This window comes from Ovis aries, chromosome 1, assembly GCF_016772045.2.
Source record: "Ovis aries strain OAR_USU_Benz2616 breed Rambouillet chromosome 1, ARS-UI_Ramb_v3.0, whole genome shotgun sequence".
NCBI lineage: Eukaryota > Metazoa > Chordata > Mammalia > Artiodactyla > Bovidae > Ovis > Ovis aries.
The window spans coordinates 3089766-3113413 of NC_056054.1; the positions used below are offsets into that span (position 1 = coordinate 3089766).

A 23648-nucleotide genomic window follows, 5' to 3' on the forward strand; every position below is an offset into this window, starting at 1 on the left:
TTCCCAGAGGATCCTGCAGGCAGTGTCAGAACTACGACTCCCAGGGGCCTCTGCGGCCTGGTGGCCCCTCCCCCCGCTGCCTCCAGCTCCGGGTTCGTCCTTCCCGAACCCAGCGAACCCAACGAACCCAACGGTGCCCAGGCGTCTCGCGCCGTCGGTTAAGCGGCTCTTTGGTCAGCAGAGGCTGGGCTGCGGTCCTTTCCGCCGCCCCGGGACCAGGAAAGGGAGCGATGAAGGCGCCGGCGCCCCGCCGCTCGGGCCTTCCACCCGCGACTCCAGCTCAGGGTCCCCGAACACTTCGGGCCACCAGGAGACCTGGCCGTCGGGAGTGTTAAAAGCGCCCCGGCCTCTCGGAAAGTGCGACCAAAGCCGACAGCGACTGGTGTCGAGGAAGAAGGGGGTCGTTTCAGGCTGTGTCATGGAAGCAGTTTTCTCGAGTAGGAAAGACGAATCTTACAGACCGTCTCGTGACCGCGCCTCCGCTCTGCCCAGCGTTCACTCTACAATTGCAGTGAGCACCTGTTATGTGCAACGATCACAGAGATGAGGCCGACCAGAGCCTTACTGTCGAGGAACTGGACAAACAAGAACCCACAGAGGCCCCAGGCTGCTAAAATACATCCCAGAGGTCGACAAAGGCGGTGCCTGGTTAAAAAGCAGCCAGAGGGATGCAGAGCTCATCAGGTTCTTAAAGACAGTTCCTGGGCGTAAGTGGGTCTGAAAGGAGGAGGCTTTTAGCTCCTCTTGGGAGCGCCCAGGCTTTTCTACTCTTCCATCCCGGTACAAAAAGTTGCCCGCCGGCCCCTCCCCAGAAAGATGGTAACTCTGGCCGTATCCGTTCTGCGCCTAGTTGTCATTCTGCCCCTCTGTTGTCGGCAGATGACACGCAGGCACCATCTTCCTCTCGCCTGCAGATCCTGCCCCAGCTTAACCTGGGGAAATTGTGTATGTCTCCTAGACATCTCAGTCAATGGCCAGGCCATGCTCTCTGTCACCCCTGACAGCTCCATCCCAGGAAATTTGTTCAGACTTCACTGGGTCTCTCCTAGTTAACTGTCTGCCTGTTTCTTCCTTCACAGGTTTCTTGAGAACAGTCTTCATTCTTAAACTTTTTTTCATTTCCTCACCTGCTTGCTGCTAACAAAATTTCACTGTTTTCTGTTTCCCACCATTCTACTGGAAGCTTCTGGCAGTCTCTGGATCCTAAATGTTAGAGCATCCGACACTATCAAGAATGTCATTCTTAAGACACTGTTCTCTGTCTAGTTTTTCCTCTTTGCCCATTCCTTCTCAGGTTGTAGACAGCGCTGTTCTCTGCAGCCCACATCTTCCTTGGACTTGCTGCTCTGTGGTCTCCCTGACTTCTCCCAGTCCTTTCTGCAGCTCCAGTCACATGGGGTCACAGAGCCAGACACGACTGAGCAGCTAAGCACAGCGCACAGCATTCTAGTGGCTAAAGTTTCTTAAGTTTATACTGTAATGAGGGAGACAGACAAATACATGCTCTGGCAGATGGTGTGTTCGTGCCAAGAAAAATTATAAATCAGGTCATGGAGACGGGGCGTTATGGTGCAGAAGCAGGGTGCAGATTTCGGTAAGTTGATTCTAGAGGACTCCTCTCTCTGTAGTTTGTGTTTTGAGAGGAGAATGGATGATGTTCATGGATGGCAAAAGCCAGTGGCTGTCCTGGGAAGGAGTGGGTTAGGGTTCAAATGGCTTTAACAATAGCACTGGCCTTGCTTTGCGCATGAAGTGCGACCGTGGGAGCAAAGAAAGAAAGTGAAGTTGCTCAGTCATGTCTGACTCTTTGTGACCCCGTGGACTGTAACCTCCCAGCCTCCTCCGTCCATGGGATTTTCCAGGCAAGAGTACTAGAGTGGGTTGCCATTTCCCTCTCCAGGGCATCTTCCCCACCCAGGGGTCCAACCCGAGTCTCCTGCACTGCAGGCAGACGCTTCACCGTCTGAGCCACCGGGGAAGCCTGGTGGGAGCAAATCCCTTACAAATCCCCTTTCTGTCCCCACTCGCCCCTCTGCCCCTCCCTGTTTTGCCTCCCTTCTTTCTTTTCCTGCCTCTTCCATCCTCCTCTTCCCTCTTGTCCTCCCATTCTTTGGACTCTCGAGCCTCGCCTCTGCTCCAGCCTCTCCCCCAGCCTTCCTTCTCCCAGCATGGGGTGGGCTTGGCTGGGGGCGGCTGTGCGCCTCCAGGCCTCGTGACGCTCCCTCCCTGCCCCTCCGCCGCAGGCTCTGAGCGCCTGGCTTCCCGGGAAGGCGTCTGGGCTGCTGCAGTCCCCCTGCCGTGAGGGCTTCAGGGCCTCCGAGGACACATGCCGACGGTACCCAGGTGAGCCCCGGGGAGGCAGGAGGAGAGCCGCAGGAGGCATGGGGGTCCGCACCCCGTCTCTGACCCCCTGCGCACAGACCGGCCTGCTGGTCCTGACTCGGATGGGTAAACAGGGACCGCTGCCCCGTGGACACCGCTGAGGGGCAGGGGAGCCCCTAGTGCAGGAGCGCAGGGTCCGCTGGTTGTGCTTGGCCCAGGTCAGGAGGGAGAAACACACTTCTCCTGCGAGCTGGCACGTGGGCACAGATGGGACCCTCACCACTGCAAGTGGGCCGCAAAGCTAGAAGCCCTGGCGGAGCCCAGCTCTGCGCGTTTTGTGCGTTTCCTCGCACTTTCCCGTGGACCCAGTCTGTAGCCAGGCCTCCCCACCAGGCCCCTCCGCAGGCCAAGGAGGGTCCAGGGTGGAGGGGCAGGAGGCACCCCCTGCTTTGGAGAAGCTGAAAACGAGTCTCAGGGGGCAGCCTGCACCCTGTAAGCAGGAGGAGGGCAGATGATTGTACCACGTGCAGGGGAGTGGGGGTTTGCCCTTAAGGAAAATGTGATTTTAGAGGAGCAGACACTTCTTGAGCATTAGTGTCTGAGAAACAAACGCCATGGGAGAAGAACAGGAAAGCTGGGGGTTTGAGAAAAGGTGCGGTGGCCTCTGACAGCAGGCTCCTGAAGGAAGGCTTCCTGGAGGAGGTGGCCTGGGAGCCCTGCAGGATGGGTGGAGGACTTTCCTGTGGGAATCTGGTCCCCACGGCTGGAGAACCAGGAGGGTCCGAGGAGGGGGGCCGGAATAGAGCACAAGGGCCCCTCCCTTGGGGGGGTAGGCTTGGGGGCGCCCTCCTGGAGCCTCCTCACCTCCCTCCCGCCTCCTGTCGGCCTCCCTGCATTACCTCTCCTCCTCCAGCAGCTTCCTGGAGCAGCTCCCTGGCAGCTGGAAGGCTGGGCAGACTCCCACGCGGTCCAGTCCCCACGCGCCCCCTGCCTTCCCTGGGTCCTGGAGCAGGGAGCTCACAGCACAGAGGATGAGACAGCGGTCTGTTGTCCCAGCGCATGGCAGCACCACGCAGCTCTGTTATCTCAGTTTCTGGGGGTCGGGGATGGAGCCAAGACCAGCAGGGCCTTCGGCCTCGAGGTCTCGCGAGGCTGCACCTGGGTGTCGGTAGGGACTGTGGCCTGTGCACAGGCTCCACCTGGAGGGTCCAGGCACACTCACGTTGGCAGGATTCGGTTCCTCACAAGCTACTGGGGGAGCGTCATCCTTTTCTGCATTTTGCTGGAGGGCTCACTCCGTTTTTGGCCACATGGGCCTCTTCAGAGCGCACCTCCCCGGGGGGCAGGGCCCCGTGACCCCTGTCTGCAATGGCAGCTTGTCCCTCTGTGCTGTTAGATTCCACTTACCCTGGGGGCCCTTGCAGGGTGCTCGTCCAGTGGGGGCCCCTGGGGGCGACACCCCTGCCCCACTCTGCGCTCTTCCTACCGTCCCCCAGGCCTGGGTCTCCAGAGATGGTCATACTGTGTCCAGTGTGACAACTGTGTGTTTTTCTCTCGTTTTGGAAACTGTAGCCTGGGCTGTCGCGCCCTGAGCTAGATGTACCCAGAGAGTTGTAGGGTGCGCTGTGGTCACTGTTCTGTCCACGCCGCCCCTGCGACAGCCCTCCCTGAGCCTCTGCTTACGAGGCTTTCCAACCTCCTCCGGGACATGGAGCCACTTTCCTTATGCTCAGGAGTTGTTTGCATTTTTATCAGAGCAGGATCAGGTGCGTCCCCCCCCCCCCCCCCCCGTCTCCGTGGAGTGGAGGAGCAACGGGAAATCCGAGAAGGAAGTGTAGGGGCCCCCACAAGCCACACAGTCAAGGCTTGAACCACAGCTAAATCTCGGCGTTGGTGAGAGCCTGGGAAGAGCCGCTGTGGAGGCCTGGGCGCCCCTGGTGCCCCAGGAGGCCGAGCCAGGGGGGCTGGGCGAGGTAGGGTGGCCCCAGGCCCATGGTGTCCCGATGCTGCAGCCACCCAGCCACTGTCTGGTGTCCCCTGGCTAGGGCCCGCTGGGAGCTGGCGCCTTGGGCTGCTCTTCTGTTTGTGGGCTGTGTAATAAACGGAAGTTAAAAAGGACTGGCTCATTCTTTACTGGCAAACCTGCCAACCTTGACAGGAGGGAAGGAAGAAGGGGAGGGGAGACGGGAAGAAGGGCCCCAGGCCCCGCCCCTCGCCACCCCTCCCCTGGGCTGGCCCTGGGTCCTGCTTTCTGGTCCCGCTTATCCTCCCGGGCTCCATCCAGCTCTTGGGGTTTGACCACTCCACTCTGGGGACACTGTGGCCCAGCCCTGCCCCCCAGGAGACACTCGAGTAAGGGGATCCGGGCTCACTCCCAGACCGGAGCAGCCCCCAGGTGGGCCAGCACTGGGAGCAAGAGGGAGAGGACTCAGCCCCTTTTTCCTCGACATCTTATGGAAATTTGCAAGCACAAAGTGGGATTTTTCACTACACACCTGCACACCCACTGGCGATGATCCCACTCAGCGTTTTACTAGACTGTTAATATCTAGGCAACCATCCTTTAATTCATTTAATTTTTGGTGCATTCAAAATCAATTTCGGCCTTAAATGTGCTTGCCCCTAGGTACATTAGCATGTACATCAGCTAGAGTTCATTACTGACAGTCTTTCCGTGTACAGCAGTGAAACGCCCAGCTTGAAGTGGACAGTCACTCTTTTGACAAGTGTATGCATTCTTGTAACTCAGACCCTTATTGAGATACTGAGTGTTCCCATCACCCCAGAAATTTCCCTCATGCTCCTTGCTGGTTGACCCCCAGTCCACTCGGAGGCAACTACTCAGTAACCTGCCTTGTGATACTGGTACAAAGTACGAAGTGAAGCCGTTCACTCCTGTTCGCCTCTTTGTGATCCCATGGACTGTAGCCCACCAGTCTTCTTGTCCATGGAATTTTCCAGGCAAGAGTACTGGAGTGGGTTGCCATTTTCTTCTCCAGGGATCTTCCCAACCCAGGGATTGAACTCGGGTCTCCCCCCATTGCAGGCAGATGCTTTACCATCTGAGCGACCACAGATTTAATCCTGGAGCCTAAAACAGAAGGGAATTATTTTTTAATGGCTAATATTTTGTTCCCAGAACACCGAAGTAGTTAAAGACCTGTTGAAAAATGAAAAGTAGATATATCAAAATAGTTTATTTATACAAAAAGAAACCGATAATCTTGCTTTCCTGGTTTTAGTGGAAACGAACTCAATATTTCCAAAGTCTACTACTTGTTTTTAAAGGAGAGAATTGCCATGCTAATTTCTTTTGATGAAGTGATCTTAATTTTTCATTTACTGCAGCTTACTGAAATGTTTTATAGGATGCCATGGTGACTGGGAATGCTAACAGCCTTCTCAAGGCCATGTCCAAATTGGAAAGTATTGTACTAAGCAAATTTGTGAATCAGCCTTAGAAGATGCAAGCACTATTTAATAAATAACTGATACTGCATGCTGCTTAAAACTATATCAGATGGATATATAGGACTTAAGGATATTTGAGTCAAGTAAGTGGCTGCTTTGTGTAAGAGGTATCCATAGAAAACTTTTCTCCATTTAAAAATTCAAAATGTAAGACACTTTAATTTTTCATATAATCATTTCAATGTGAAAATTAAGGCATCCATAATTTCTTTAATTTCCATTTGATATGAAGTTTTATAATAATTGACACTCATCTAGTGATTCATTTCCAATTTTTATACTTTAATTTTAAAATTCAAGTGCAGTATTGGTGACATAGAGGTGAGCATAGCTGCCTCCCATGAAGTGCAAGCAGTAGCCCATATCTTTTGCTAAGATTTCACATTAATCAAACATTGAAAGTTTGTTATTTCTAAGCAAAGGTACAGGCCTTCTGCTAAGCATACAACAATATATAGTCTTTTTAAAAAAATTGTATAGACATTAACTTTTACACTGGTTTAGAATAACATCCTACACAGATTGTATAAAATAATGCATTTGTGCCAAGATGCTTTTGATGTACGCTTTTCATGTAATATATATTTCAGTATAAGTGCCTTTGTATGTGAAATACCTTGTTTACATTTAATCTTTATCTTCATGGGATATCTGGATGTGTTTTTAATGTAGGTTTTAGAACAGACATAAGAATATCCCATCTGCGCATCCATTTTTAAAACTTCATCACACACAAAATATATGTGTATATTATATGTATCCATATACATATATATAAATGCTAAAAGATGGTTAACATTTGATTTCCCAGGGGCAGCATTTTTGCTTATTTTTATGAGCTGAGGAAGCACAAATTTGGCATAATCATATTTTGGGGGAAAATGTCTTATAAACTCTTGTATAACATGCTATATTTTCTCCATTAGACTATATCTGGCCACAGGCATTTTAAATTTTATTTCCAACCTCTAATTTCATAAGCTAGACTTAGAAAGTTTCATCTTTCATTTCAATCAAGTCAGTACAACTTACTTTATTGTTATGACATTGTTCTTAATGTGAGCAGAACTCGTGGTCAGACATGCTTGTTCACAATGGGCTACATCTTGTGTACAAGCAAAAAATAAAAAGTACTTGCTCCATTCTTGACAGTATTTCAGAACTCATGTGATTTGCTTGTAACATGATATACTTGTTTTGAATTTCATTAGACCAGGCACATGGATTTCCAATAATTTCTGTGATTCTCTTTAAGATTTAAATTGTTTTCTTCAAAGTGTAATATCTAAAATGACTCAATATATTGTGATTTTTGTTTCTTTGATTTTGTCATCTTCTGCAAAACATCATCTATTAAACTGTCAGTTTGAATATTTTTCAAAAACACTTCCCATTTTAGCATCACAATGAGACATCTAATTTTCAAGGTCACAGCTTTTGTTTAAATTTTTCTAATATTTGAAAACTTTTGATGGTTCCAAAAATTTGATTCTGTTGTATTATTGTGGGGAAACATTCACGAAAAATAAAGACACTTCTTGTGAATAAATGAACCAGTCACAGTGAATTTATTTGCCATAATAGAAAAAAAAGATTTGGAAGAATTGGCCATCATGTGAAATAGATTCTTTAAAATAGCTTCTCTAAAATATACCCTTTTCCTTTGTTGGGTCTGTGTTGTATTAAAACCATTTTTATTATCACAAAGTAGCAACCATAATATAAAACTATTAAAAATGTATTTCAAAATGGCATCTTCTTACTTTCGCTCACACAAGTATCTGAAATTTCTAATATTTCTCTTTATTTCCCAAATAAGAATCTTTAACTCTGAATTTGATGGTAGTTCTGCTCTAATAATGTCAGTGTTAAGGAACCTTCTTTTTTAGTTGCTGGAATACTGTTTTTCTAGTCCAATTTGTAATTGTCCCCTATTAGTTTGATACATTTCTGCATATATTTTTCTTTTCTGGAATATTACACTATTTGACTTGTAGATACTACAGATACCATGTTTGTCTAAAACAATTTCATATACATTTAAAATATGTACTTAATGAATTATATAATTGTTACAAATATATTTATGTTAATATGAATTTTAATATTTCACAGGTAGGTATACATAAAGTTTTGTTTCAAAAATAGAGAAATCAATTGTATAGTCACTGTAGGAAACAGTTTGATAGTTTCCAGAAACTTACACTGAAACTACTTTATGATCTAGCAAGTCCACTCCAAGGCAAAACCCAAAAGAACTGAAAATAGGGACTCAAACCAATTCAGTTCAGTCGCTCAGTCATGTCCGACTCTTTGCAACCCCATGGACTGCAGCACACCAGGCTTCCCTGTCCATCACCAACTCCTGGAGCCAACTCAAACTCATGTCCATCGGGTCGGTAATGCCATCCAACCATCACATCCTCTGTCATCCCCTTCTCCCCCTGCCTTCAGTCTTTCCCAGCGTCAGGGTCTTTTCAAAAATGAGTCAGTTCTTCCCATCAGGTGGCCAAAGTATTGGAGTTTCAGCTTCAACATCAGTCCTTCCAATGAATATTCAGAACTGATCTCCTTTAGGATGGACTGGTTGGATCTTCTTGCAGTCCAAGGGATTCTCAAGAGTCTTCTCCAACACCACAGTTCAAAAGCACCAATTCTTGGCACTCAGCTTTCTTCACAGTCCAACTCTCACATCCATACATGACCCCTGGAAAAAACCACAGCTTTGACTAGACGGACCTTTGTTGGCAAAGTAATGTCTCTGCTTTTTAATATGCTATCTAGGTTGGTCATAACTTTTCTTCCAAGGAGTAGGCGTCTTTTTATTTCATGGCTGCAGTCACCATCTGCTGTGATTTTGGAGCCTAAAAATAGTCTCTCACTGTTTCCGCATCTATTTGTCATGAAGGGATGGGACCAAATGCCATGATCTTAGTTTTCTGAATGTTGTTTTAAGCCAACATCTTCACTCCACTTTCACTTTCATCAAGAGGCTCTTTAGTTCTTTTTTGCTTTCTGCCATAAAGGTGGTGTCATCTGCATATCCGAGGTTATTGATATTTTTCCCAGCAATCTTGATTCCAGCTTGTGCTTCATCCAGCCCAGCATTTCACATTATGTACTCTGCATATAAGTTAAATAAGCAGGGTGACAATATACAGCCCTGATGTACTTTTTTCCTGATTTGGAACCAGTCTGTTGTTCCATGTCCAGTTCTAACTGTTGCTTCTTGATCTGTATACAGATTTCTCAGGAGGAAGGTCAGGTGGTCTGGTATTCCCATCCTGTTAAGAATTTTCCAGTTTGTTGTGATCTACACAGTCAAGGCTATGGTTTTTCCAGTGGTCACGTTATGGATGTGAGAGTTGGACTATAAAGAAAGCTGAGTGCTAAAGAATTGATGCTTTTGAACTGTGGTGTCGGAGAAGAGTCTTAAGAGTCCCTTAGACTGCAAGGAGATCCAACCAGTCCATCCTAAAGATCAGTCCTGGGTATTCACTGGAGGGACTGTTGTTGAAGCTGAAACTCCAATCGTTTGGCCACCTTATGTGAAGAGCTGACTCATTTGAAAAGACCCTGATGCTGGGAAAGATTGAGGGCAAGAGGAGAAGGGGACAACAGAGAATGAGATGGTTGGATGGCATCACCAGCTTGATGAACATGGGTTTGGGTGAACTCCAGGAATTGGTGATGGACAGGGGGGCCTGGCGTGCTGTGGTTCATGGGGTTGCAAAGAGTCGGACATGACTGAGCGAATGAACTGAACTGAACTGACAGTCAAGGGCTTTGGCATAGTCAATAAAGCAGAAGTAGATGGTCTTCTGGAACTCTCTTGCTCTTTTGATGATCCAACAGAAGTTGGCAATTTGATCTCTGGTTCCTCGGCCTTTTCTAAATCCAGTTTGAACATCTGGTAGTTCTCGGTTCGTGTACTGTTGAAGCCTGGCTTGGAGAATTTTGAGCATTACTTTGCTAGCGTGTGAGATGCATGCAATTGTGCAGTCGTCTGAACATTCTTTGGCATTGCCTTTCTTTGGGAATACACAATACACAATAGAGAAAAGGTAGAGACAATTCATGTGCCTCAATAGACGAATGTTAAACAAAATGTAGATTTATACAAGAGGAAACTATTTAGCAAAAAAAAAAAAAAAGTAATGAAGTTCTAATACATTCTGTAACAAGGATGAATCTTAGAAACGTTTTGCTAGGTGAAATAAGCCAAACACAAAAGAACTAATGATTTATAATTCCATTTATATGAGTACCTAGAGCAGGCAAATCCACAGAAACAGAGTAGAATTGGGTTACCACGGGTAGGGGGAAGGGAGGGATAAGGAGATGTCATTTAATGGGTGCAGAGCTTCTGTTTGGGATAGTGGAAAGTTCTGGAAACAGATAATGATGGTGGCACAATATTGTGAACGTGCTGAACGCCACTGAATTGTACACTTAAAGATGGCTGAAATCATGCTTTCCTGCACTCCCACTGCAGGGACCCGAGTCAGTCCCACATGCCACATGATGCGGCCAGAAAGGAAGGAAGGAAGGAAGAAAATGGCTGAGATGGTAAATCTATGATGTATGGTGGTGGTTGGTGGTTTAGTTGCTCAGTCATGTCCAACTCTTGCAATCCCATGGACTGTAGCCCACCAGGCTCCTCTGTCTATGGGATTCTCCAGGCGAGAATACTGAAGTGATTTGCCATTTCCTTCTCCAGGGGATATTTCTGACCCTGGGATCAAACCCAGGTCTCCTGCATTACAGGCAGATTCTTTACTGACTGAGCTACATGGGAAGCTCCTTAAGCTCTGTTATGTATCATTTCAGTTCAGTTCAGTTCAGTAGCTCAGTTCTGTCTGACTCTTTGAGACCCCATGGACCACAGCACACCAGGCCTCCCTGTCCATCACCAACGTCTGGAGTTTATCCAAACTCATGTCCATTGAGTTGGTGATGCCATCAAACCGTCTCATCCCCTGTCGTCCCCTTCTCCTCCTGCCCTCTATCTTTCCCAGCATCAGGGTCTTTTCAAATGAGTCAGCTCTTCACATCAGGTGGCCAAAGTACTGGACTTTCAGCTTCAACATCCGTCCTTCCAATGAACACTCAGGACTGATCTCCTTTAGGATGGACTGGTTGGATCTCCTTGCAGTCCAAGGGACTCTCAACAATCTTCTCCAACACCACAGTTCAAAAGCATCAATTCTTCGACGCTCAGCTTTCTTTATAGTCCAACTCTCACATCCATACGTGACTACTGGGAAAACCATAGCCTTGATAAGACAGACAAAATCGACTGAAGAGAGTTATCGACAAAGATGAAAATAAATATGCCCTGTGACCCAGTAATTCTATCTCCGTGGGTATCGCGATGGAAAGAAGTACCGTGTGCAGCAAAAGACGTGAAAAGCAGTGTTCAAAGCAGCACTCTCAGCGACAGCCCTAGACTGGCTAGAGCCCAGCTCTTCCTCAGCGTGAGGATGTGCCAGTGAGTGGTGGTACCTCCAGACAAAGCAGTGCTGTACAGCGATGAGCAGGACTAAGCTACAACTAGTAAGAGTGCAGGCGAATCTCATCAACCAACGTTGAGCCTGAGAAGCCAGGGGTGGAGGAGCGTGGACTCTGTGATGCCGCTTATGTAACTCCAGACCCAGGTGAGAGAAAACTGTGGTGCAGCCTGAATTTTGGCTGTGATTGGAAGTGGCTCTGGATTAAGAGTACATGAAATGTTCTGGTTTTTGATCAGGGCCTGGGTTAATGGGCATATTTATTTTGTGGCTCAGATGGTAAAGAATCTGCCTGCAATGTGGGAGACCTGGGTTTGATCCCTGGGTTGGGAAGATCCCCTGGAGAAGGGAACTGCTACCCACTCCAGTATTCTGGCCTGGAGAATTCCATGGACAGAGGAGCCTGGCGGCCTACAGTCCATGGGGTCGGTCGCAGAGTGGGACGTGACTGAGCGACTTTCACTTTCACTTTACTTTGTGAAAATCCATCAAGCTGTACACATATGATTTGTGTACTTGAAGTATGGTTTTACTTCAGTAAAAAGTCTCCTTAAAAAAACCCACACGGTCTCCCACCGCCCCCGCCGCGGGGCCCAGCAGCTCCGGCGGGTGGGAGGAGGTCAGGCTACTCAGCTTTGCGAAGGCTCTCGGCGCGCCGCGGCCCTCAGGTACCCGGCTCTCGCCCGCCCCGTCGCCGCGATGCCCAAGAGGAAGGTCAGCTCCGCCGAGGGGGCGGCGAAGGAGGAGCCCAAGAGGAGATCGGCGAGGTTGTCAGCTAAACCGGCTCCTGCAAAAGTGGAAACGAAGCCAAAAAAGGCGGCGGGAAAGGATAAATCTTCAGACAAAAGGGAGAAGAGGAGCGAAGGGAAAACAGGCGGAAGTGGCCAACCAGGAGACTAAAGACTTACTTGCAGAAAATGGAGAGACTAAAAACGGGGAGAGCCCAGCCTCTGACGAAGCAGAAGAGAGAGAAGCCAAGTCTGATCAATAACCACACACGAGTCCTGTCGGTGGTCCGTTTCCCGTCTTGTGCAATCCAGAGGAATATTTTTATCAACTATTTTGCAAATGCAAGTTTTTTAGTAGCTCTAGAAACATTTTTTAAAAGGAGGGAATCCCGCCTCATCCCATTTTTTAAGTGTAAATGCTTTAAGAGGTGAAATCATTTGCTGGTTGTTTATTTTTTGGTACAACCAGAACATAGTGGGATACTGGATACGGGAGGCTTTGATTGTCTTGGGTGTCAGCTTAACATTCCATAGATGGGGGTAGCTTTTATATCCTATAATACAAAAGCATACCAAATGGCAGTTTAGAGTCACTTGTGCGTTTAATGTCTTGAACACTTTAAATTACTTCTCTTCCCGTATTGTTTTGGGAGAATTATTTCCTACAGCAGACCACTTTCCGATCGTGGCTCTCCTGGTCAGAATTTCGTGCGCTATACTGTAACACCTTTGGTTGCAGTAGTCCCGTTTTCCTAGTAACTTGGTTAACGTGCTGTGAACGACCGACAGTTTGGGTATGTAGTGTATATGATACTGAATTGTGAATCAGTGGGACTGATGACGTAACACCATATCAACATTTGAAGATACTGGTACTTGATATCCTGTTAAGGAAAGTTTGCTCCAAATTCTAAGCTGGAAAGTCCCTGGAATAACTGTTAAGAATCACAGCTACATGACATTTCAGATTTCTGGTACGTATGTGAAGAATTGTGTACAGACTGAAATGTCTGTGTAGTGATCCTCCAAACAACCAATAAAATCTCAGTTATAAAAGAAAGAAAACCCCACACAATGTGCAAAATACGTAACTAACGAGGCCTACTGTTTAGCACAGGGACGGCTTCTCAGTACTCCGTAAAGACCTATCAGTCAGTTCGGTCACTCAGTCGTGTCCGACTCTTTACGACCCCATGAACTGCAGCACGACAGGCCTCCCTGTCCATCATCAACTCCCAGAGTTTGCTCAAACTTACGTCCATTGAATCAGGGATGCCATCCAACCATCTCATCCTCTGTCACCCGCTTCTCCCACCTTCAATCTTTCCCAGCATCAGGGTCTTTTCAAATGAGTCAGTTCTTTGCATCAGGTGGCCAAAGTATTGGAGTTTCAGCTTCAGCATCAGTTCTTCCAGTGAATACTCAGGACAGATTTCCTTTAGGATGGAGTGGTTGGATCTCCTTGCAGTCCAAGGGACTATCATGTCTTCCCCAACACCACAGTTCAAAAGCATCAGTTCTTTGGCATAATGACCTATATGGGAAAAGAATCTTAAAAAGTGGATGTATGTACATGTATGACTGATTCACTTTGCTAGACAGAAACTAATACAATACAGTAAATCAATTATACTCCAAAAAAAATTGTTTAAACCCACAGAAATTTAATTACTCAAAATAGCAGAAAATTATGTACCCAATGGAGATAAAGTAGTAAAGACCTTTTTTTATATAAGAAGTAAATAACGATGAGCTATTTCTTTTTTTTTTTCAGCTATTTCTCATAGTATTAAGTGAACAGAGGATGAAAGTTTCATGGTAAATCTATTTTTCTAGTTAAAAAATTTCAGAAAATGTTGATCAAGTCTCATTTATGGAAAGTCAAATTATATTCACAAACATAAAATTGCTATTGCTCACCTAAATGCCCACGATGAGGGTCTTGCAGTTGGAAGACTTAGAGCCAGGAGGGCAATGGACTGAGTCATGTTTTCAAAGATTTCTCTCCTTTTCTGGAAAATTAGGAGGGCAAGGAGTCTAAGAGAAAGAAGACAATCTCATTCATCTAGGAAAGAAATAGCAGGGCTTGGTGTGTGTGATCATGGTGGCAGCAATGGGATATCCAAGCTTTCCAAGGAGGACAGGCGAGACCTTCCACTGAACTGGACACGGGGGTGAAAGAAGGCAGGAATTGAGGGTGACACCTAGGTTTCCGTAGGATCCTCTGGGTGGACGGTGAGGTGCAAAGATTGGAGAGGACAAGTTTCGGGGAAAAGAGCAGGAGTTGTATTTGGAAGGTGTTTAATCCAAGATGTTTGTTAGCCATCCAGGTGGGGATGGTGAGCAGACGGCTGGGGACGTATGTATGTATGCATATGAGTCCCGAGAAGAGGTCCGGACTAGAGTCCTGCATGGACAGGTCATCAGAATATTGGGATCTTTAAAGCCACAGAACAAATGAAGATGACTTCAGAAGACAGGAAACGGAAGCGAAGAGAGGGCCAGGCCCTTGGGCACCCCAACATTGAGATCAAGAGAAGCCAATAAGTTGAATCTGAGAAAAGGAGGGGTCGCAGAGTGGGCCACATTTCCTGTCTAACGTGGAGTAGTGGGATTACAAGGCCTCCGGGGCTCCTTCTGCCCTAATAACAGGGGTTTATAGTTCTGAATGGCTACAGATTGAAGACGGTGCGGGGGGTGGGGAGAGCAGGTAGGTAGAGGCAGGAGAGGCTGCACCCACCCATCACCTTGTGGGAGGCTGAGATTTTGCTAATGGTAACAATGTCTATGATTCCCCCATCGAGCTTCACGCACCCTCTTGGCATTCAGGACCCTTATGAAGTGATCCCAAGTTAACTGTCCCACCTGCCAACCCAAGTCCTCCCTACCCCTTGTGGAGGCCTAGCTGCCCTACACCCATGCCTTCCAGCTCTGCCCTTTGCCCACAGGGAATTTATTTTGGCGTCTTAACATCACAGCCAGTTTCCAAAGAAGACTTTCCACTCTGGCTAGTGGATGCAGGAACTACTCCTGGCCCTGTGTGAACTGCAGGAATGCAGCAAGAATCATTGCACAACTGTTATTCAGGCTGGTTTTGTGCACTGTGAGAAAGGACTGGAAGAGCAAAGAACACAAGACAAATGTCTGCTGTCTTCTGTGGCCGTGGGGAACGGTAATAGCAGCTTTTCCTTCCTGGTTGCTCCTTCTTCAGCCTTAGGTAGATTTCTCACACAGCTGCTACTTGGCTCTCACCTGGACTCAAGGGACACCTTCTGCAGCCCCATCCATCGCCAATATGACTTTCCCCATGAAGCTGTGAGAGGCGGGCAGGCACGTGGTGTTCTCAGTTCTCTGCCCCTCTCCCACTTTGCTTTGTGCCGGCACATGGGACCTTAGTTCCTTGACCAGGAACCGAACCCACATCCTCTTTTAACTCAATGAATTAATTAACTTGGTTGCATCGGGTCTTAGGTCTCAGCGTACAAGATCTTCACCACACCGTCTTTTGTTGGGGCACACGGCCACTCTAGTTGCTGTGTGTGGGCTTAGTCAACCCACAGCATGTGGGATCTTAGTTATCCAACAAGGGGTTGCAAGGTGGAATCTTATTAGGCACTGGATGACCAGGGAGGTCCCTCTCCCCCTTTCTTAAAGGACACGTTTCACAATAAAAATAGCACTGCCAATTAAATTCGCACAGTGTGAGAGATTTTCTGACACTTACTCAAATTTCCCCAAACCAGAGTTTCTATAAAATTCCTTTCCACATTGCCACAGAAAACAGAACAGTTATTTGTCATTTTCTTCCTTTTCCAGTCCTTTCTCACAGTGCACAAAGCAAGGCTGAATAACAAGGTTGTTCAGTTATCGTTGTGACCTCCTGTGGACCCCAAACAGGGCAGTTTATGACAACCTCTTCATTTGTGCTTGGCCTGGTCCTGCTTGCTTCAGACCTGTCACTCAGGTGCAGTTGGAACTTCTAGTATTTTCCCTGGAAATCTCCTATGCCAGAGCCATCACGTTCACTGGGCACAGGTTTCTAATTCCTACATTATTGCAGGAAACAGTTTTGCTGAGTTTCCATCAGTGTCTAGCAGTGATTTCCCTCCATCTTCCAGCATTTCGCCCACTCTGAGCATCATCCACAGCCTGTGGCCCATCAGGGTTCCACCAAGAGTCTTCTCAGCTCCTCCCAGGTGCCTGCTGCCCAGTCCCAGGACAGTACTGTGCATTTTGGGTTTTGGTGTATTAACACCCCACTCTGGGTACGAAATTGCTCTTCATGCCACTACTGTTGTGTAACAAGTCACCCCAAACTTAGCAGCTTAAACAAACTTATTTTGCTGGAGAGGGTGTGGAGAAAAGGAACCTCCCTACACTGTTGCTGGAGATGTAAATCGGTGCAGCCACTATGGAAAACAGAATGGAAGTTCCTTTAAAAACTAAAGATCGAACTACCATATGATCCAGCATTCCCACTGCTGGGCATACATCTGGAAAATATGAAAACTCTATTTAAAAAAGAGACATGCATCCCAGCATTCACAACAGCACTATTTATAACAGCTGAGATATGGAAACAACCCAAGGGCCCATCAATGGATGATCTGCTTAAAAAGATGTGGTTTATATACATGATGGAATATTACTAGGCCATAAAAAAGAATGACATATCGCCATTTGCAGATGGACTCAGAGAGTATTATACTTGGTGCGTGCGTGTGTGCTTAGTCGCTCAGTCCTGTCTGACTGTGACCCCAGGGACTGTAGCCCACCAGGCTCCTCTGTCCATGGGATTCTCCAGGCAAGAACACTGGAGTGGCTTGTCATGCCCTCCTCCAGGAGATCTTCCCAGCCCAGGGATCAAACTCGCATCTCCGGTGTCTCCTGCATGGGCAGGCGGGTTCTTTACCACTAGCGACACTTGGAAGACCCATTATACTTAGTGAATTAACTCAAATGACTTACTTTCTTAGCGAAGAAAGACAAATATTAAATGATATCACTTATATGTAGAGCCTAAAAAATAATACATATGAATCTATATACAAAACAGAAACAGACTCACAGATGTAGAAAACAAACATGGTTACCAAAGGGGAAAGGAAGAGGGGAGGGATAAATTAGCAGTATGGGATTAGTTTGTATCTACAAACTACTATACATAAGATAGATAAGAAACATGGATTTACTGCATAACAGGGAGTTAACTGAGTGTCCTGTAATAACCCATAATGGAAAATAATCTGAAAACTCTATTTATATGTGTTCAAACTACCACACCACTGCATTCATTTCACATGCTAGCAAGGTAATGCTCAAAACTTGAAGCTAGGCTTCAACAATATGTGAACTGCGAACTTCCCCATGTACAAGCTGAATTTAGAAAAGGCAGAGGAACCAGAGATCAAACTGCCAACAGCTACTGGATCATAGAAAAAGCAAAGGAATTCCAGAAAAACATCTACTTCTGTGTCAACTACACTAAAGCCTTTGGCTGTGTGGATCACAACAAACTGGAAAATTCTTCATGAGATGAGAATACCAGACCACTTTACCTGCCTCCTGATAAACCTGTATGCAGGTGAAGAAGCAACAGAACAGGACATGGAAAAATGGATGGATTCCAAATTGGGAAAGGAGTACATCAAGGCTGTATATTGTCACCCTGCTTATTTAACTTATTTGCAAAGTACATCATGTGAAATGCCGGGCTGGATGAAGCTCAAGATGGAATCAACACTGCCGGGAGAAATGTCAATAACCTCGGATATGCAGATGACATCACCCTTATGGGAGAAAGCTAAGAGGAACTAAACAGCTTCTTGATGACGGTGAAAGAGGAGAGTGAAAAAGCTGGCTTAAAACTCAACATTCAAAAAACTAAGATCATGGCATAAGGTCCCATCACTTCATGGCAAATAGTTGGGGAAAAAATGGAAACAGTAACAGACTTTATTTTCTTGGGCTCCAAAATCACTGCAGATGGTGACTGCAGCCATGAAATTAAAAGACGCTTGCTCCTTGGAAGAAAAGGTATGACCAACCTAGACAGCATATTAAAAAGCAGAGACATCACTTGGCCAACAAAGTTCTGTAGTCAAAGCTATGGTTTTTCCAGTAGTCATGTACAGATGTGAGAGTTGGACCATAAAGAAAGCTGAGTGCCAAAGGATTGATGCTTTCGAATTGTGGTACTGGAGAAGACTCTTGAGAGTCCCTTGGACTGCAAGGAGATCCAACCAGACAATCCTAAAGGAGATCAATCCTGAATACTCATTGGAAGGACTGATGTTGAAGCTGAAGCTCCAGTACTTTGGCCACCTGATGCGAAGAGCTGAATCATTTGAAAAGACCCTGATGCTGGGAAAGATGGAGGGCAGGAGGAGAAAAGGGCAACAGAGGATGAGATGGTTGGATGGCATCATGGACTCCAACAGACATGAGTTTGAGCAAACTCTGGGGGATACTGAAGGGCAGGGAAGCCTGGCGTGCTATAGTCCATGGGGTCACAAAGAGACACAACTGAGTGAACAACAACAAATACATATATGCATATATACATGAAACTGAATCACTTAGTAAAGGGGAACTAATGCATCATTGTCGAATCAATAATACTTCACTTTAAAAAAAGAAACCTTATTTAGCTTGTGATTTTGTGGGTCAGAATTCATAAAGGGCTTAGTCAGGCAGTCCTTGCTCAGGGTCTCTCGCAAGGTTGTAGTCAGATGTTGGCTGGGGCTCAGAATCCCAGTGTGAGGGTTCCCCTGGGATGGATGTCCAAGATGACTCGCTGAACTTGGCTGGCAGTCACTGATGGCTATTGCCCATGCCAGCTCATCAGGGGCGTCGCTGAACGCAGTGCTTACGTGTGTGGCTTTTCCAGCCAAGCAGCCTCAGAGTAGCTGGACTTCTTACTTGGTGTCTGACTTCCCCGAGAGCAAGCATTTCAGAGACGCAGGCAGAAGTTGTGTGGTCTTTTATGACCTGAACTTGGAAAACATGTAATGGTGCATCGTCCACTCTCTCTGTTGGTCAAAGTAGTCACAGCTCACCCAGGTTGGAGGGGAGGAGGCTCAGAGCCTACATCTTGATGGGAGAAGTGGCAGAATCCTATTTAGAGGAACACAGGGAACGGGCCACAGGACTGGGAAAGGGCAGTTTTCATTCCAATCCCAAAGAAAGGCAATGCCAAAGAATGCTCAAACTACCAAACAATTGCACTCATCTCACATGCTAGTAAAGTAATGCTCAAAATTCTCCAAGCCAGGCTTCAGCAATACGTGAACCGTGAACTCCCTGATGTTCAAGCTGGTTTTAGAAAAGGCAGAGGAACCAGAAATCAAATTGCCAACATCCGCTGGATCGTGGAAAAAGAGAGTTCCAGAAAAACATCTATTTCTGCTTTACTGACTATGCCAAAGCCTCTGACTGTGTGGATCACAATCAACTGTGGAAAATTCTGAAAGAGATGGGAATACAGACCACCTGACCTGCCTCTTGAGAAATCTGTATGCAGGTCAGGAAGCAACAGTTAGAACTGGACATGGAACAACAGACTGGTTCCAGATAGGAAAAGGAGTCCGTCAAGGCTGTATATTGTCACCCTGCTTATTTAACGTATATGAAGAGTACATCATGAGAAACGCTGGACTGGAGGAAACACAAGCTGGAATCAAGATTGCCGGGAGAAATATCAGTAACCTCCGATATGCAGATGACACCACCCTTATGGCAGAAAGTGAAGAGGAACTAAAAAGCCTCCTGATGAAAGTGAAAGTGGAGAGTGAAAAAGTTGGCTTAAAGCTCAACATTCAGAAAACGAAGATCATGGCATCTGGTCCCATCACTTCATGGGAAATAGATGGGGAAACAGTGGAAACAGTGTCAGACTTTATTTTTGGGGGCTCCAAAATTACTGCAGATGGTGACTGCAGCCATGAAATTAAAAGACGCTTACTCCTTGGAAGAAAAGTTATGACCAACCTAGATAGTATATTCAAAAGCAGAGACATAACTTTGCCGACTAAGGTCTGTCTAGTCAAGGCTATGATTTTTCCTGTGGTCATGTATGGATGTGAGAGTTGCACTGTGAAGAAAGCTGAGCACCGAAGAATTGATGCATTTGAACTGTGGTGTTGGAGAAGACTCTTGAGAGTCCCTTGATTTCTGGTTTGCAAGGAGATCCAACCAGTCCATTCTGAAGGAGATCAGCCCTGGGATTTCTTTGGAAGGAATGATTCTAAAGCTGAAACTCCAGTACTTTGGCCACCTCATGTGAAGAGTTGAGTCACTGGAAAAGACTCTGATGCTGGGAGGGATTGGGGGCAGGAGGAGAAGGGGACGACCGAGGATGAGATGGCTGGATGGCATCACTGACTCGATCGGCGTGAGTCTGAGTGAGCTCCGGGAGCTGGTGATGGACAGGGAGGCCTGGCGTGCTGCGATTCATGGGGTCGCAGAGTCGGACACGACTGAGCGACTGAACTGAACTGAACTGAGGGAACTGGAAAAGCTGCGACAAACTCTGGAAAATAGCATCTGCTGCTTAGGCAGCTGAACGCGTCCAGGACATCAGGCACCTTTCTTATTGCTAGGCAGTTTAAGGTCTCAAAATCAGAAATTAAGCATCTTTTTCTAAGAGCAAAACTGAACTTCGTTTGCGTCGTCCTAAGTGAGTGCACAGGAGGCCGCACTTTTGGCTCCAAAATTCCCACCACTCTGGAGGTAGGAAGGCTTGTATCAGAAACCCTGAGCATCAAAAACGGACATATTGGACTTCCCTAGCTGGCCATTGGCTAAGACTCTGTGATCCCATTGCAGGGGACCTGGTTTTCACCTCTGGTCAGGGAACTAGATTCCACGAGCTGCAACTAAAGACACTGCATGCTGCGAAGGATGATCGACGATCCCACGTGCCACAGCTAAGACCCGGGGCAGCCAAATAAATAAGATGCTTCTTAAAAAATAAAATAAATAAGTTACACTCCTTTAAAAAAACAGAGACCTTAATCCATCCATTCATTTGTCCATGTGATCATTCCTTCCTCGAGCCAGTGTATCTACTGTTTGCCAGGTGCTGGGGGTACGGTAATGTGCAAAACTAAGCATAGTTCCTGGCCCCTACAGCTTACATTCTGATAGAAGATGCAGTCACTAAGGACAAAATGACAGAAATAACTGCAAAATGGCAACCATGACAAAACCCACTGAGGAGAGGTGCCAAGTGGGGGTTGTACTTAGGACACTCAAGAAAGGTTTTCCTGAGTAACTGATGACTAAAGTTTGAGGAATAAATCAGATTTCCCAGAAGCACGGGGAACAGAAGAAGATTCCAAGCCAAAGGACCCACATGAGAACATGTGCTGGGACAAGACAGAGAAAGATGAGTTGAGGAAAGGCCTGAAGTGGAAGCCAGAAAGGAGGCTGTGATGTGGTGACACAGGCTTGGTGGGCATGGGGGTCAGGGGATAAAACTGGTAGGATTTGGTGATGGAGGATGTATCTGTTATCCACTGCTGTGTAACAAATTACCACAGATTTAGTAGCTTAAAACCACATCCACTTGTTATTGCAGTTTTCATGGGTCAGGAGTCCTCTGCAAGGCTGCAACTGAGGTATTGGCCTGGACTGGAGTCTCATCTGAGGCTTGACTAGGAAGGACCCACTTCCATGCTCATGTAGCCGTTTGCAGCACTCATTTCTTCACGTGCTCTTGAAGGCCTCCTTTTCTGCCAGCTGGAAGCCGCCCTCCATTCCTTGCTGTGGCCCTCTTCATACTGCAGCTCACAATTTCAGCTAGCACATATTGAGTTTGAGCAACTTTTGAGACATCCCTGAGATATCACATGAGGGATATATGAACATGTGGATCTGGAGCTGGTGGGAAACACAAATGAACAAACCATGTTTAGGTAACTGGAAATTCAAGCCATGTGTGGATGAGACTTGCTCAAGGAGGGAGTGTGGGGTGAGGAGGACCCAGGATCAAGTATGAAAGAGTTCCCTCAACGAATAACCAGGCAGAAGAAGTGAGCCTGCAAAGCAGACAGGGAACACTTTCAAACAAAAGAGAGTGACATGTCCCACAAACGAAACGGAAAGAGAGGCTAACGGCGACTGAGGACTAAAAAACTCAGTTCCCTTTAGCATCACAGTGTGAATTCACTGATGAGCTGAGCAGGAGGTGTTTGGAGAAGTGATGAAGTGAAGCAAGGTCGGGGTGGGTGGAAAGTGGAAGAGATGAGGAGATGGGGCTTTGTTATTCCCTTAGAGCGCACCTGCAGGGAGGAGGCGGTTCACCTGCTAAAGGGAGAGGAAAGAGCCCGAGGGTTTCAAACAGTAGCGCAGATGTGCAGCATGAAGGCTTGCTGGGCCAACAATGTCCTTAGCCAGGGATCACCAGAAATCAGTAACCTGTAGTCCACGGAGCTGAGCTTGTGCTTCATCCCAGCGAGGGAGACCATCACCATGGGAAACCGCAGTAAAGGGATGTGTAGGTATACCCTTGGACCGTAAAGGCAAAATGCCAAAGAATTGATGCCTTTGAACTGTGGTGCTGGAGAAGACTCCTGAAAAACCCCTGGAGAGCAAGATCAAAACAGTCGATCTTAAGGGAGGTCAACCCTGAATATTCACTGGAAGGACTGATGCTGAAGCTCTAGTATTTTGGTCATCTGGTGTGAAAAGCCAACTCATTGGAAAAGACCCTGATGCTGGCAAAGATTGAGGGCAGGAGGAGAAGAGGGCGTCACAGGATGAGATGGCTGGAGGGCATCACCAATGCAAGGACCGTGACCTTGGGCAAACTCCAGGATATGGTGAGGGACCAGGAGGCCTGGTGTGCTGCAGCCCATGGGGTCACAGTCGGACACAACTGGGCGACTGCACAGCAACTACTGATATTTACATTTCAGTTGTGTTAGTTGATGTGGGGAAAACGTTTAAGGAAGCCAGTCCACCCCGGATTGGATGTCAGGAAAAGGAAGCAATTCCTTGAGCAGATGTCTTCATAGATCGCATCACAAAGACAAGAAGACTAGAGAAAAGTTAAACCTGTACCTGGTAAAGAATGAGCAGTCACTCTGACTGGCTGAGACAGTAGGAGGTTTGGTCATTTTCGTGGCTTGGGCAATGTTCTTCTCCTATCTGTGTTCAGACAAGTATGGAGGGGCCTCGTTTTTGCCGTGGATCTAACATCAGAGCTCGATGTCTACGTTTCATGGAACTCTGCATATTCAGTAGAACACAGAGACCAGCTGTGTGTGCCAGGCCAGCTCCCCGATGTCACCACCATGGTCGCTCGTTTTCCCCTCTTCCCCACGTGTCCGGATGGGAGCGGACAAGTCCAGAGATGCCTCCTCTCCACCTTGCATCTCAAGGGCTCGCTCCAACAAGATTCTGCTTCTCAACCTCAAATTGACCAGGGATGGCGGGACGATCAAGGGCAGACTTGTTTCTCTGGAAAGGGTCTTCTCGGAATCCAACGCCTATGCCCAGAGAAAACTGGAGGACCCCAGGCCAGGCGTGCGCGGAGAACATGGCGCCGTCCTCCTCACGTCAGCAAGCCAGGCGGGTTACCAGCTCCCTCTGGCGGCGGAAGCTGGACCCAGTG

The 23648-nt window shown here is 47.1% G+C and overlaps 2 long non-coding RNA genes and 1 pseudogene across 3 annotated transcripts; 2 read left to right on the forward strand and 1 right to left on the reverse strand.

The window, feature by feature from the left end:
- The first annotated feature begins 96 nt into the window (after positions 1-96).
- LOC114113958 (uncharacterized) lies at positions 97-7342 on the forward strand. 2 transcript variants are annotated; one of them, XR_009596378.1, is made up of 2 exons: positions 97-2343; positions 3236-7342. It is a non-coding gene; the product is annotated as an uncharacterized LOC114113958 (long non-coding RNA). The 2 variants fall into 2 exon arrangements; XR_009596379.1 differs by having other exon boundaries at positions 3239-7342.
- A 4598-nt stretch (positions 7343-11940) lies between these two features.
- On the forward strand, positions 11941-13538 carry LOC132657774 (non-histone chromosomal protein HMG-14-like; annotated as a pseudogene).
- A 4418-nt stretch (positions 13539-17956) lies between these two features.
- LOC121818762 (uncharacterized) lies at positions 17957-23598 on the reverse strand. The gene is made up of 2 exons (XR_006058860.2): positions 22315-23598; positions 17957-21913 (listed from the first exon to the last, which is right to left on the reverse strand). It is a non-coding gene; the product is annotated as an uncharacterized LOC121818762 (long non-coding RNA).
- Positions 23599-23648: the final 50 nt, after the last annotated feature.